Raw genomic sequence first — 15,703 nt, forward strand, 5'->3', positions numbered from 1 at the left:
CCTATAATATCCTTTTGAGTAGAAATGCATGTTTACTATTATTACATTGTATGTTAACCTTTTTTGTGTAGAAAAGTAAACACAGAAAACTTTTGTAGTAGTAATATTGTATTATGATAGAGTACAGAGGATATAGCTATAAAACAACAAGTAAGTCTGGCAGACATCTTTGAAGTAGACTAATGTATCTATGCATCATCCTGTAATGTCAAGTGTCGCGGCGAGCTACAGCCAATGAGAGCAAGGCATGGGCTGAGGTCACCAGAAAAAAAAACATGTTTGCATGGAATTGTAATATACCAGTATACAAATTGAGAAAGGTTTGAATTTTGAATATACAAAGACATATTCAAATAAGTTTAACCGGTCCTACCTGAACCGGCATTTGGTCCAGCATGGGAATCAGGCACTGTAACAAGGATTCTTAAAGCCATGCCTCAACCTCTTGAAATCAGGGAGTGAGGTTTACCATACAGCTCTGACACAATGACCTCTATTAAACAAAAACGCAACACAAAGTAGAATGTAAAGCATGGTTTTTACCTTGTATAAAACAACAGTTTTTGTATGATGTGAACAAATATCAATGTCCATTTTGTGCGCATGCCGCATTTTTACATCAGGCCTTGGATCAAGAGTAAAGAAAACACAAGGGCTTAAAGGTCCAGTGTATGAAATGTAGCGGCAAGGTTGGAAACCGTTGTAACCAATGGCTCATTTCACCCCCCCAAAGATGCCCTATGGTGGCTGACACAGAACTGAGAGGTTGTTTACCAAAAGACATCACATATTTACTCATCTTAAATCAACTACAAAAGAAAAGTCTTCATAAAAATACACAGACAAACAGAATTATTGAATTATTTAGTGTACAGTAAAAATTTGACTTTTATTTTGGAAAGAAAATGTCCAGGTATTATGTATTTTTTTACAATGCATTTCAATGCAGCTCATACAACATCATTATTTAAATATTTTTTTATTATTATTATACTCCAACTTAATTCCAATAAACCATTTATTATGCTGCCTGAATTTCCACTCAACCATGTACCCACACACATTTTAACCCGCACATCTGTGCACATTAATGAGAATTTACAGCAACTTTCCTCCTCCACTTCAACTCCAGACAGCCTCCGCATTTTCATTCCGAACCGCATCTTTTTCCCCTCTGCTGCATCCATATCTCCAGCGCCGTGAGCTGCACACAGGTAAGCAGGCACATTAAGTAGGTCAACAGCACAATCGATGGGGTGAGATGTGACCCTGAGCGCAACAGTCCAGCGCTCTCTAAATTGTCTTAACTATGTGTTCCCTCCAGAGAGAGGAGACCTTCACAACACAGTTAAACCTTCTATATGCCCCAGTATCTCCGCAGCCTTTCCCTCAGGAGCCTCATGTCACAAACTCTGGCATTTTTATAATCAATTTAGAATCGTGGCTGTGGAGAGCTGCTGGCTTCTCAGTCACTAATCCCAAAGTGACTTTTAAGACAATGCTGCAGCGAGGATAATCAATTATATACAGCCATCCACACGGGCAGAGGAGTCTCCAGAATTACGTGCAGGCGGGGACCTCGGGGAAGAGACGATATTGAGGATAGGACAGTGGTCTGTTTTTTCTTTTGACAGGAAATGGGTTGTCTACCACACAGGTAACTTGATAAACAGTGAGGAGACTAGCGCAAATGGTAACCAGTGCATACAACTCGAGTGAAAAAATGGTGTGGTTGTGATCAGCAGGATTCTTTATTAGAAAAACCAAGGCTTGTATGTTGAACCAGCTTGAATAGAAAGTGTTTACTGCTTTTCCTGAGTTTAGGATACTGGCATCTCCACTAGTTTTGGGCAATTCCAGCTGGATGTGATATTTTCCGTCAAAACTCGAAATATAAATTCTCAGAGAATGTATTTATTAACAATATATTGAAAGATTTGTTTTGATTTTCCTAAACCTCTGTTGAGATAGTCCACACATGAGAAAAATACCTGTCTATGAACCAGTTTTCTATTTTAATGAATTTTTGTTCTTTCGGTGTGACAAAAAAAGGATGCACGTTTTTGACGACAACATACTTTGTAGAAATTTAAGATTTGTCGAAAATTAAGATTTCTGTGAATTTAGATGTACAAACCAGAAGCGATAATACACAACAAATGGAGAAGGGATGACTTTTCATAGCCCAGAAAATATTCATTTTAACTTTATTTTTATGTGAACCGTAATGAGGAATATGGACTGCTATGGATGTGACAATTCACTTACCAGACTATGGAAAACTATGCTTTAAAAACACAAACAATTGCTTTTAAACTGTACATGCGTATTTACCAAATATTGACATTTGACCTATCACGATGTAAAAACCTTTGCTAAAATCTAGATGTATTAATCTTAAACTTGAAATATGCATGAAATTGCCCTTTAAAGCTGCTAACATCATGAACCATCATCAGGCTTTGCTGGTACAACAATATTCATCATCTTAACCAGAATCAAACCAACGCTAAACATCATAAACCGACCCTGACAGCATGTCAGCCTTGATCAATTTTAACTTAACCTTTGGCAACATTTAGAAAAAAAGGTTTTAAGTGGAATAAGATGGCAAAACTTTTGCAAATACTCACGATTAAGATTTGTATATTTTTTAAATTACATTCAGAATCCACTTGGCTCAAGTATCTGCCTTAACTTGTCTTTTCAGTGGGTTAAATGCAGCCACATTGATATTTGACATGCAAATGGGTTTTCCATCAGAGCTTTGAGAAACCTGTTATTAAGTTATTAAAAACACACATTTGACATTCATTCAGTCAATAATGATATAGGGATTTCTTATCAATAGAAACATGTTGTAGCTACGGCCACGAGAGCTATTCATTGATCAGTCAGAGCTGGCTTTATTATTCCGTGAAATTGTTTTTCTCGTGCCAATAGCAAAAGCTTTCCTTCAATTTAGTGTAATCTCATAAATGTGCCACTTCAACACTGCCAATTAACCAAATAGTCATGACATCATGTTTCTGATCTGACCTGAAAGCCTGCTTAACCATCATAAATCATCTTACATGATGACATTACTCAATTACTCAAGCCATATGAGTTATTAACTCACTCCCGAGAATGTGTTTATGTGTTTCACAGTTTTGTTCTTTTTTTATAATAGAACAAATATCACAAATTTGTTTTTGTTCACTGGTCTTTTTTTCAATCCACTTGCATTTGCCGTTGCATTTCTTGTCTCTATAGCCTTAAACTCTGTAAACAACAAATTCAGGGGAAGCAACAAGAAACTAGGTTCATGTTTGTCTGGGTTTAGGGGTATATATATTTTTTGTAGAAAGTTAACAGACCTTTAGTGGAGCATTTTTACATTATTTTTGAATTAGAATTATGAATATTTGTATCGTGTAGCTTCCTCAAGACTACCTGTAATGATCATACCCAGCAGTGTGAATCTCTTCTATCTGTCTGGTCTGATGTCAAAGGTTGTCAGCTTTAGAGAAATCATTTTTGAAGAACACAGAATGAGATTTATAACTCGTGGGTGTGTGGGAAAGAGATATTTTACATCCACCAAAACAAATGCACACAAACACACGCAGGTATATACACGCACACGCACACGCACACAAACACACACACACACACACACACACACACAGTGAAAACATCACTTCCTGTCTATGTGACTTTTCGGAGCTGTGACATGCCCTGGAGGCCACTGACACAACCAATCATAGCTCTGTGTAGCAGGTGTGAGCTTGTGCATGTGTACGCATGTGTCCCCACCTCTCAGTGTATATTTATTTTACATACTTCTCTCCACGGCACACGTTCGGTCTGCTGTCTTCCTGATGCAAAGTGACACATGAAATGTAGCTAATTGAAAAGCCTGCTGGCACCTAATTTCACCCGACAGCAAATACATTTTTCAGCGTTCCATTTCTCCTCGCTCATAAATACTATAACAAAAACATTTCAAGAAAACAAGACAGCCGATATTTATGAATCAACATTGAGACGCTTTTTCCTGGTTATGAAGCGTGTGATGACATTATTCTATTGTCTGCCACGATATGTAAAGAACATTTTGTCTCTCTGGTGATGGAGAGCATTCATAAAATGCGCCGTACTGTTACTTATCAGAATCCGCATATGTCTCAGACGTCAGAAAACAATTTTGCACATAAAGTCGATACTGGTACAAGTGTCCTTTGGGTCTGTGACAACATCTGAAGATGAGTATTTGATGCATAACAAGGTGCGACGCTGAAACTTTACGTATAAGGGGACATGCACTATGGTTGACTGAACCAAACAGACTACCTCCAGCTGCATAATGATTCATTCTGGATATATATTCAATAAACTATGAGAGCTTCATGTGAGATGAAAGAGCAAGAGTTAATGCCCTGAAACTTTTATGGTATTCTCATGGGATTGTGAAGATTTGCTGTAGAAAAACAGAATGTGAATGAGTATGTGTATGGTATACTTGATAGATAGAGAAAAAAAGAAAGAAAGAAAGAAGGAAAGGCATAAGTGGATGTTGTGTTTGTGTCAAAAGATGCAGACCAGCACTACAGTAGCAGATCAATTTCAAGATCAGCCAATCGTGAAAATTCAACTCTCAATTTTATTGAGATTCAAGACGTTTCATAGAGAACGAGGACAGAGAATTGGCTTCTGTCACAGTTGTTATACAAGCAGTCAAGAGAAAAAGACAGAGAGGCGTGATATGAAACCTGATTCATTTCACATTCATAAGTAACACAGATAGAAAATAGTAAATGTGCTGCTTTCCATATCTGCACATGTCAAACATTCAAAGTTGTAGATGAATTAGTTAGTTTGTTAATTTTGAAGAATGTTGGTGACTAAACAACATTGGCCCCCATTGACTTCTATTGTATGGACACAAAACCACTGAGACATACTGACAAGTGTCAATACTAATAAATGACCCCAGAATTAATTTTTCAGATAAATGGTTAATGTATGATGTATATATACAATTATATATTCGAAGTGAACAAGCCAAGTTCAAAGCCATTGTAATTAGCTAATAAACACGTCCATGACCTCATATTCTACGTTAATGTGCAAGTTAAGTGTTAAGTCACATGATCTGAACTTACTTAAGCAGAAGGTGAGATCTATAGAGAGAGAGATGGGGGTGAGAAGTGCAGGGATGATAGAGTAATATGGTTTAAGGAACATAACACATGGGATAGACAAAAAAAATGATATCTACAGAACACTTTTATAAAAAGGTAGGAAGAGATTAAATGAAACCAATAGGGATCTAACATGAAGGATAGGCAGAAACCTGCTCCATCTTTTCATTGAACTTGATCTACTAATAAAAGTTCAGGCTTACGTAAAGGAGATACAGAGAAGGTGAGAGTCAGCGAGAGAGCAGTCAGACATCAGAAGACAGGCAGCAGGATAGAGGGATGAAGAGAGGCATGCTGGGACTGATAAAGTGCTCTGCTATGTTTTAATGAAGGCTAGCATCTGGAAAGCAGTCTGGATGATGAGATAGTTCTATTACCGTGAGCCACTGGAGAAACAAAAGATGATGAATCGTCTGTTTGTGTGTGCATAACACACAAAAAAACACATACTAAAAACCCACATTACTATACGGGGGGGGGGGGGGCTTATGGGGCTATAGCCCCAACAGAAATCTGCTTAGCCCCGGCAAAGCACCCCCAAGGATTTCCTAGTATATTTAGCGGAGTATTAATTTACACTGATTGCAAATAGCCCATTTTGCAAGCAGAGACTGTACGCACCAGTTTTAACGTTGGCTAGTTAGCATCTCCAGTGGCGTAGGGAGTATCGCCTATATTGACTACTATTCGTTACAGGTTCGAATCTGCCTCACTCCTACTTTTTTCCACATCACACCAGATCATAAAGCCACTTATTCTTAATAAAATATTGAAAAGTGGTTAACCAGTGTTTAATAATAAAGTTGTAGGATAAGACGGGACGAAACTAACAGACCTGGCGGGCATATTGTCCCTCCCACCAATGATGAACTGTCCCACTGATATTTTGTATAAATATGTTTCATTCTTAAAATAGTATTACTTTATTGATTTTAATAAAATAACAAAACAAGCTGATAACATCCAAAATCAATCAAATGTTTTTTTGGATAAATGTTTTATTGGCATGTGTTTTCAAGACTATGTTTGCCTGGCCAGTCGAACTTTTCCAGTACTTTTGGATGGGAGCGAACTCAATAAAACATCACAACAAATCGCATTGACCTGGAAGAGAAACTCTCCATCATATTGCAGAGAGCAGCTCAAGAGCAGGTCAGTACAAAAACCTGAGTTTACGTTATAGGCTAGTTACAGAACTGTAAAACCACAACAGTGTATATGGAGTTCGTGCCAATTGTGGATATATTCAACGTTTTGATTAATCTGCACTTTATAGGAACACGTCATGGTCTTTGCTTGAATTAGCGTGTTTTACTGCAGATATATTTCAATACAAAGAACAGAAGAGTATAGTATGGATTAGTTTTGTTTGGTTTATAAATACGTTTGTTTCGTAGGCTACTTTACACAATACATAATGTTTTCAACAAAAAAGCACAGTATACTGTCTAATGTAAGCTTAATTCATAATAACAATAACTAAGTGCACCAATGGGAGTTTGCTAATGCACTACAACAATATCTTTAAGAAGCTGTTCTGTATTAAAACGGCAAAATTGCATGTTGTGTAGCTAAGGCATTTACTCATTTAATCAGTTTATTAGCCCAGCCTCTAAACTGTTAAGCACCCCTTAGCACCCCTAAGAAAAACGTCATGGCGCCACCCCTGGCTTACTATAAGACATCTCTACTGAACAGCAGACCAAGATTGAATCACACACACAACATGAAGAGGAACTGAGCACTTCAATCGGCCATATACTTCTGTACATTTTATGAACGTGTTGAGTCACAATAACCAATTTTAACAATTTAAAATGAATAAGTAAGTGTCTGTTTTTTCATGTTTTAGCTGACAATAAGGTATCATCAAGCTGAAATGGCTATGGGCCAAACACATGTAAGATAAACAGCACCCGGTGCTGTAAGATAAGGTTGTGGGATAAACATCTTATCAATACAGGTGTGAGTGTGTTTATGTGTACCTTCCCAGAATCCCTAATGCAAAACAGACCTCAGTCACTGACTTTATAATGATTATGAGGTTATGCTGATAGAAAACCTCACAAAAAGAAGTATACTTCAGTACAGTTCAAGTTTTTTTAAATCTACTTTATGTAAGAAGTACATTTATTTTATTCAAAGCGACCTACAAAGAATACAGGCAGAAATAAGCGATGAAGAAGTATGCTAATGTCAATGTAGGCCTACTAGTAATATACAATAAGTGTATTTTAACGGTATTACTTGGCATTAAAGTGACTGCTAAGTTAAGTGAGAGTGCTGCAAGTTTTCCATTTTCATTTTAAATACGACAAGTGAACTTATACGTACTGCTAGTTAAATAGTTCAATATTTTTTCTTTACTCTTCAACACTTTTGCATACATTTATTTGCTCTGGTAGGAAAAGTATTTTATCTTTTTTTTTGTAGAAAAAGAATGTAGGACAACAATCATTTTGGGGCACTTTTGACTACCATTGTCATTTTTCCTACTACAGTCAATGGGGGGCAAATCTGTTATAAGCATTCTTCTAAATATCTTTGTGTTTATCAGAACAAAGAAATGTATACAGAATTGGAACAACTCGAAAGTGAGTACATTCATTTTTGGGTAAGGACCCCTTTAGCATCATACTTTAGTTTTCTTTATGTCGTTGCTAAACTTCCGAAACCTTGGATGTCCAAATTCTCTGTTTTTTAGGAAATGGATAATACTTTTTCAATGATTACATACTGTGTTGTCAAAGTTCTTTTAATGCGTTCTATTGGTTGCAGATATTTGCAAAACCTAGTGACAAACATAAAGGATGACTAATGATAATGATTTATTGGCCAAAAATCATGAAATATGGATATACAAGGTTTCGAAAGGACAGGAGCGATATTATAGTTTGTTATTGTTGTACTTGAAGTATACTCCAACGTTCCTATATAAATGTTCCCCGTTATTCTTTATTTTGGTGTTGAGGAACACTCTCTGTCCTATTTTTATTCTTACATCAGCTCAATTTCAATCAATCTGAATGTAGTATTTTTATCCCGTGTATTCAGTCACGTTCCTTGATAGTTCACCTTGCTTGAACCTGAACTGCATCAGCATTTCGGCCCTGCTTCACTTGGTAACTTCCCATCATGCTGGACTATTTTCATTCACAACCCTTCATCGTAATAGATGAACATTCCTTTCTCAGTTTTACTTGCTGTCATATTCTCTATTAGTTCTCTCACAGCATCCTGGACAGAGACACCTAATTTTCACATGCATATGAATTATGCTTTCAAATGGACTGGCCGGGAAGCATCGGAAGAGAAAAGAAGTCTGGGTGCAGTTAGATCATCAATCAGACCATCATTCAGGAGACCTGTGGTTCATCTGCTTCTCTGCGGAGACCCGATAGGGAATTACACCTACCACTGAAGCAATCCTATTAAGTATACATCCTTCTCTCCAGACCTTTTCAATAGGGTTCATCAGCAATAGGTACAAGAGCTTTCTATCTCTCACTGGGAGGGGACACTGCGGGCTATATTTCTTTCTTCCTATCTGCTCCTTCAGGTTATATATCCTCTGCGGGGACGAGCCCCCTATATGGAGAGCTGCATGCTCCAGTGCCTACAGGCGGGTCCAAGACAAATGGGCTGGGACACAGGGCATGGTGTTTTGGTACACGTTGAGGGCTGACAGCATTACAATAGATTCATATAGTGTACTGTTAAAGGCTAGGCACACTCTCTCCTATACACATGCTCAGATTTCGATGGTTAAATCTATTGCTATTTACACTGATATTTGACATATTTTGAACAAAAACTAATAGCGGCAAAGCTGTTTTAGCATTGAGAGTTTATTCTCATATAACAAACATGCTGCAGCATCAGCTGTGAGGAAAGTCGCAGTGGAAAGACGAACAGACTAGATAAACGACAGCCCGTCTCTTGATTTAAATAGCTTTTTTAAGCCTACATCCCAGCCACCCTCACAATGATTGGTCTGAATGAGAATTTACCCCTGAAAACCTTTCTGCAATGATTACAGCCCAATGAAAGCGGCACTGAATGTGAGATTTCAGATGGAACGGGCTTGTTATAGAAAGCATCTCTGATGTCAACAGGGCGTCTATTTAAAACAATCAATTCAGTGATGTTTCATCTCCCTTTCTCTGTATTCATGCATCCCTGGTGTTTCTGGAAACATCAAGCTGTGTTTCCACGACGACAGAAGATTTGAAAGCAGCTTTTATTTTTCAGTGGATGGGTCTCACTGATGCATGCCGATGCTGACCGGTTCTTTAGAGACTTTCCTGATCTTCAGAGGAAATATCAAAGCTGAAAGTCAAAGAGTATGTCCTTACCTAAACACTGTATCCGTCCATCTGCATGTAAATATATAGTGATATCGTTTTTACATTGAAATACATTCTTGCACATCAAAATATATTCTTCAAACGGTGTTGAAAGATATCGTTCATCTGATCTTCTGTAAGTCAGTGGACAACCTAGAAAATAACAAGTGACATTCATGTAAAGCAATGGCTTGTTTGCGAGCGTTCAATTGGTTTTGCATTGCACGCATGGTTCTGTAAAAATGAATTGCGTATTATACGGAGCGTGACCGAGCTCTGACATTATCTTAACAGATTGGCGTCCGAGACCTGCTGTGAGTTGACCGGACAGAGCCTTTGATGAAGAGGACATAAATGTCCAAGATTTTAAATGAAACAATCAGTTCACAGTAGCTTGTGTCATTAGGTATGAGCTGTGGCTGCTGGTGGTTGAAACGGTTTCAGATATACAATAATTTCTAATTTCTGCAGATAACATTCAACACTGTTTGGATGATTGGTGGTTAGCATGCCGGCTTAAAGGGATGCCATAGTTCACCCAAAAATGAAAAATCTGTCATCATGTACTTATTCTAGTGTCATTCAAAGCATTTATATGACTCTTTATGTGTGTATGTATGGAACGTGAATAAAAATATTATGAGAAATGTGGTTTTGTGTATGTTCAACTTAAGTCAATGGGGGCCAATGTTGTTTGGTTTCAAAGTTTTTCAAAATATCGTCTCTTGTGTTCTGCAGAAGAATTTAAGTCATTAAGGTGACATGAGAGTGAGTAGATGAAGAAATTATGAAATATCAATTTGTCAAGTCTTTTGACTCAACTCACTTAAAGGTCCAGTGTGTGAAATTAAGCGACAGCTATAGGTGAGGTTGCAAATTGCACCCAACGGCTCAGTCCACCCCTCCCTTTCACAGCACCAAGGCAGCTGACACAGCACTAAGATGTTGAATTTTCCGCTTCTTTGCAAAGGGAGATCACTTATTTACGAAACTTTACTCTGTAGAGCAGTTTGTCCGTTAAGGGCTACTGTAGAAACAACATGGCAACTTCCATGTAAGGGGACCCGTGGTGTATGTAGATAGAAAAAAACATAACGCTCCATTATGTGATGTCTTTATACACCTCTGAAGACACAGTTATATGTATTATAATGCTCACAAATTGCACCTTTAAAGAAAATATTCATATCAATTAATGTATGAATAATAAATAATAAAACGCATAAATAAACAATACTGATAACAAATGTCAAGACGTGGAATTATGAGGGTTCAGATCTATCTTCCAAAGTCTCCAGTGATCACTATTTCTCATAAAGTATCTTTATCTCTCAAAGCGGCAGCAGCAAAACCAGCTAAACAGATATTGATATTCACAGCGTGTATTGATAACTTAGTACAGCTACATGACTGGGTCAAAGCCATCTTCCTTTTGGCTCTGTGAATGTATAGACATGTAATTGGACAGTGACCACATTAAAAACTGCCCCCTCATTGGTATAGCTTGTCTGGATTTGTAATTACCCAGCAAACCCTGCAGGTTATGCTAATGGCCATTCGCTTGCTTAAGTAGGCTATCTATATGCAGAGCCCTTCGAAATGGATTTGCTCATTTATTACTGTTAATGTATTAATGTGCACTGATGAGGGGGAGAAAAAGATGATGACATAGCTTATAAGCAGACAGATACAGATAGAGAGAGAGAGAGAGAGAGATATGTACGTACTACAAGAGCTTTTAGACACATATCACATTGTATGACTGATTGTTGTCATCTTCAATATCTGTGGTCTGCAATGTTTCATTCATCATTCCCTCACTGACACACAAACACACTTTTTTTGCACTCTTAGCTGTATTCCTGCGGTTTATCTGGTTCCTTCACCTTCCTGTTGCCCCCGGACACCACCTCATTTCCCCTGAAACCAGAGATGCACTGTGCCAGCAGAAGACCATAAAGTGCATAAGTGAAAACCTGATCCGCTGCCAAGCCCACCGAGCAGGGTCACGGCAAATGTGACTCACATAGCAAACAGCATCCCTCAGGTTGTCTTACGGGCCGCGAGATTGGAGATTGATGGAATGGGATGCATTAATACAATTATGACAGTGCATTTACTAAGAGCTCTCTTTAAAACAGGGTCTGGTTTAACCCTGTGAGAATCACAAGTGAGATGAGAACCGCAGAAAGAGAATAAAAGTGATTTACTGCGGTGACGGTGGAAATCTAGCAGGTAATAGGACCAGAGTACCAGGGTTATTTCCATTACTATCATCCACTCCATCAGTATGTTATTTCATTCTGTCATTCAGTGATACATAAACCCTTTTAGTTTTATAGACACCGAATACAGCAACAATCTAAGTTTTAAAGGGATAGTTCACCCAAAAATGAAAAATCGCTCATTATATACTTGCACTCTTATTATTTCAAACCTGCATGACTTAAAAAAAGGATATTTCGAATTGATTTTGTGTTCAATAAAAGTGAAAGGGTATTGTTCAGTTACCAACATTCTTCTAAATGTCTTCTTTTGTCATGCAGGTTTGAAATTACAAGAAAGCGAGTAAATGATGACAGAATAAAAAATTTTGGGTGAACTGTCCCTTTAAGTTGCCTCTGTTTTTTCGTCATTCGTTTCAAAGCACGATTTCATTCCATAAACTCACATACATCCCAATCTGCATTCATAACATTTATAAACATTTACAAATCCAACAACATTTGTTACGGTAGTAAACCCTTCTTAATACCATCAAATAGATCTCGATAGCATTAGACCTGTGATGAGCCACTTTAGCTCAAAGGGGTCTTGGGAAAAACTCTCAGAGCATCCGAACGCAAACAGAATTATGGATGGATCCCCCATTAATATTGACACTAGAGGAATTGAATTGCTAGGGTGGCCTTTTACTGTAATGTATGCATTGTGTCTTGGGCTTAAAACCCTTTCCAGTTTGGGGAAGTCAAGTCATGAATACATTTGAGGCAAATTTATGAAAAGCAACAAGATAAAATTCCCATGAAGGTCAATCTCTGAACGGTGCTTGCTACAGTCACATGGTAATGTGGGGAAATGAGATTCCCTCGTGGAGGGTGAAAACGTCACAAGTGAAGAACTCTGAGAACATGGAGACCTCCCATTCCTGTTGGGGAATTGCTAGTTGGCTGCACCAACCAAAATGCTTTAGTGTATGAAGGGATCATTTCGGTATGCAATCTATGCATGCATGAAGGGATAATATTATTTGAATGTTTAAAAATTATTTGTCAAGATGTATTACTGAATGCATTCTCATAATAGGGTTACCAATCATCCGAATATGACATTTCTTTATTACTGATTGTTGTAGTTAATGGTGTATTTTCAGATCCACTGGAATTAGTATATTTTTATGTTTGCATGTGTGAAATACAATTTCAGATAATGCATGAACAGAGCACAATGAGTAATGTGATAATGTGAGTGTTGTTGTGCGAAAAAGCGCTGTCATTTGGAGAATGAAACTGCTGTGTCCTTTTAATGTGATTTAATGCATTCAAATGGGCTAAAGTGCTTTACTCTTGCAAACATGCTTTGTGACAGGTTTTAATGAATTCGTCAGATTTTTCAAATCCATTGTCTTGTCTTGTTTCTGTCAGTCCAGAAAAGCAATTTTGACTGAATCAAACGTGTAATTGCAGCAACCCTCAATGGAAAATGAAATATGGTATACATGGAAATATTAATTGAATCCCTCTTTTTGTTACATTTAGCAGACGCTTTTATCCAAAGCGACTTACAGATGGGGTAAACATTTGAAGCAATTGGAAAACACAAGGACAACAAAAAGCAAACTGGTCTCATAAAGCCTACCACAGTATACAGAGCTAAGATAGATTTTTCTTTTGAAGAAGTAAAAAGAGATAGAAGTCAGAACTGATCGGTCAGGTGTTGACGTAAGAGACGTGTATTCAGACGATTCTTAAAGATGGCTACAGAATCTGCAGATTTTTGGGGGGATCTGGCGGGAACATGCGTCTGCATTAGCGAGTGAAAATAAGGGGGTGCCGAACCAGTGGTGGTCTTGTAGGCCAGGAGCAGAGTCTTGAATTTGATGCGAGCCACAATAGGGACTCAATGCAACCTAATGAAGAAAGGAGTGACGTGTTCTCTCTTCGGTTCATTGAAGACCACTCTTGCCGCTGCATTTTGGATCATCTGTAGAGGTTTGTTTGTGCAAGCCAGCAGTGCATTGCAGTAGTCCAGTCTGGACAGAACAAGAGCTTGGACTAGGACTAGCGTAGCATGCTCTGATAGGAAAGGTTTAATTTTTCTAATATTGTAGAGGACGAATCTATAGGACCGGATGGTGCTGGCAACCTGATCTCTGAAGTTAAGCTGATCATCAATCACTACTCCCAGGTTACTGGCCTTTCTGGATGATGTGATGGTTGATGGAGTTGAATGGAGAAGTTGTGATAACTCTTTGTGTCAGCCGGGATAACAAGCAGTTTTTTTGGGGGGAATTTTCAGCTGCAGGTGATGGTCCTTCATCCAGAGCGAGATGTAGGCTTGGCATGCTGAAATGCGTGCAGAAACAGTCGGATCGTAAGGCTGAAATGACAGGAGTTGTGTATCATCCACATAGCAGCTACAGAAAAAGCCATGTTTCCGAATGATAGGGCCTAGGGATGTCATGTATACAGAAAATAGCAACGGAACAAGCACTGAGCCCTGAGGCACCCCGTGTCGAGATGTTGGGACTCAGAGACCTCACCTCTCCAGGATACTCTAAATCAAGGGTATTCAATTAAAGTTCCAAGAGGTCCGTTCTTTATATTTTCTTCCAAACGGTGGTCCGGACAATATGTGTTTTGAAAATAAATAAATATTTAATCAATTTAGCCATACTGTATATGATCTTTTATCAGGCCGTTTATTTTACATTTTGATATATATAGGCTTTTGTATGTATTTCTTTGGTTTTAGGGGGAAATGCCCTCTTAATATAAGTCTGATAATTAATATTTGTAGATAAAAAAAAACTACGGACAATTTATTAATGTAACAATTAAAATGCTATTCAACAATTAAAATTATAAACAGAAAACAGTTGCTAACTAAATAAGCCTTTCCATGCCATTGACACCTTTTCACTTTCAAATCAGAAACTTGTGAAAACCCAGAAAAACTCCTTAATAAAATCATCCTACAGAATATTCTGTGAAAATAAAACAATATCTTCAATATTGACTGAAAAATACAATAATCTTAGTGAAATCAATGCTTGAAATTAATCTTTGATAATTGTTATAATAATCTATTTAATTATGAGACGTTAGGGTGGGTTTTCACATGGATCACAAATGTTTAAAATGTGCACTAAAATGTTAACATTGCTTCTTTAATGTCAATAAAATGATTCATGTTAGTTAATGGTGCATTAACTAATGTTGTTTGGTTTTAAAATACATTGGTAAATGCTAAAAATAACATGAACTAAGATTAATAAGTGTTGTAGAAATATTGTTCATTGTAAGCCAACACATTTAATAATGTTAACAAGTTCAACCTTATTTTAAAATGTTACCATTATATTAGTTCATACTGTAAGTGAATAAGGCATCTCACACTTTCAAAAACTGCTGTTTGCCAAGTTTTACAATCACCCTGTTCATAAAACAAGCCAAAAGTCTTGAGTCACACATCACAGTGCAGGATGTAACACTGAGATTTTCTATAAAGGACGGTGCTGCAATCACAGAACTCCCACCCTTATCTCCCAGCAGACATGGTCAATTCTATGAGACGACAAGCAGGACAGTCCATTTAGAGATGACCGCAGGCTAGACGACTGAAGCTGAAAACGCAGACAGCGATGGAAAAGAACCACCAGTTCATCCACGTTTATGTCATAAACAGAAATTCAATTTCCCAATATCCAATATAAATGAAATACCTGCAGCAAATAATCACTCTGCTACTATCTGTACTACAGCTCCTGCTATCAAACCAGTGCAGGGACATTTGAGACCTGTCAGTGGTACACAGGATTAAATCTAGCGTAGTCCAGACAGAGTGAATGACAGTTACATCAATCACTGGTTTCATAGAACACAAGGTTGTGAAGATCTAGATCTGACCTTGTGCATATACAAACTATGACACTAAAACCTGGCTTTCATC

The sequence above is a fragment of the Barbatula barbatula genome (genome assembly GCF_947034865.1).
Source record: "Barbatula barbatula genome assembly, chromosome: 10".
NCBI lineage: Eukaryota > Metazoa > Chordata > Actinopteri > Cypriniformes > Nemacheilidae > Barbatula > Barbatula barbatula.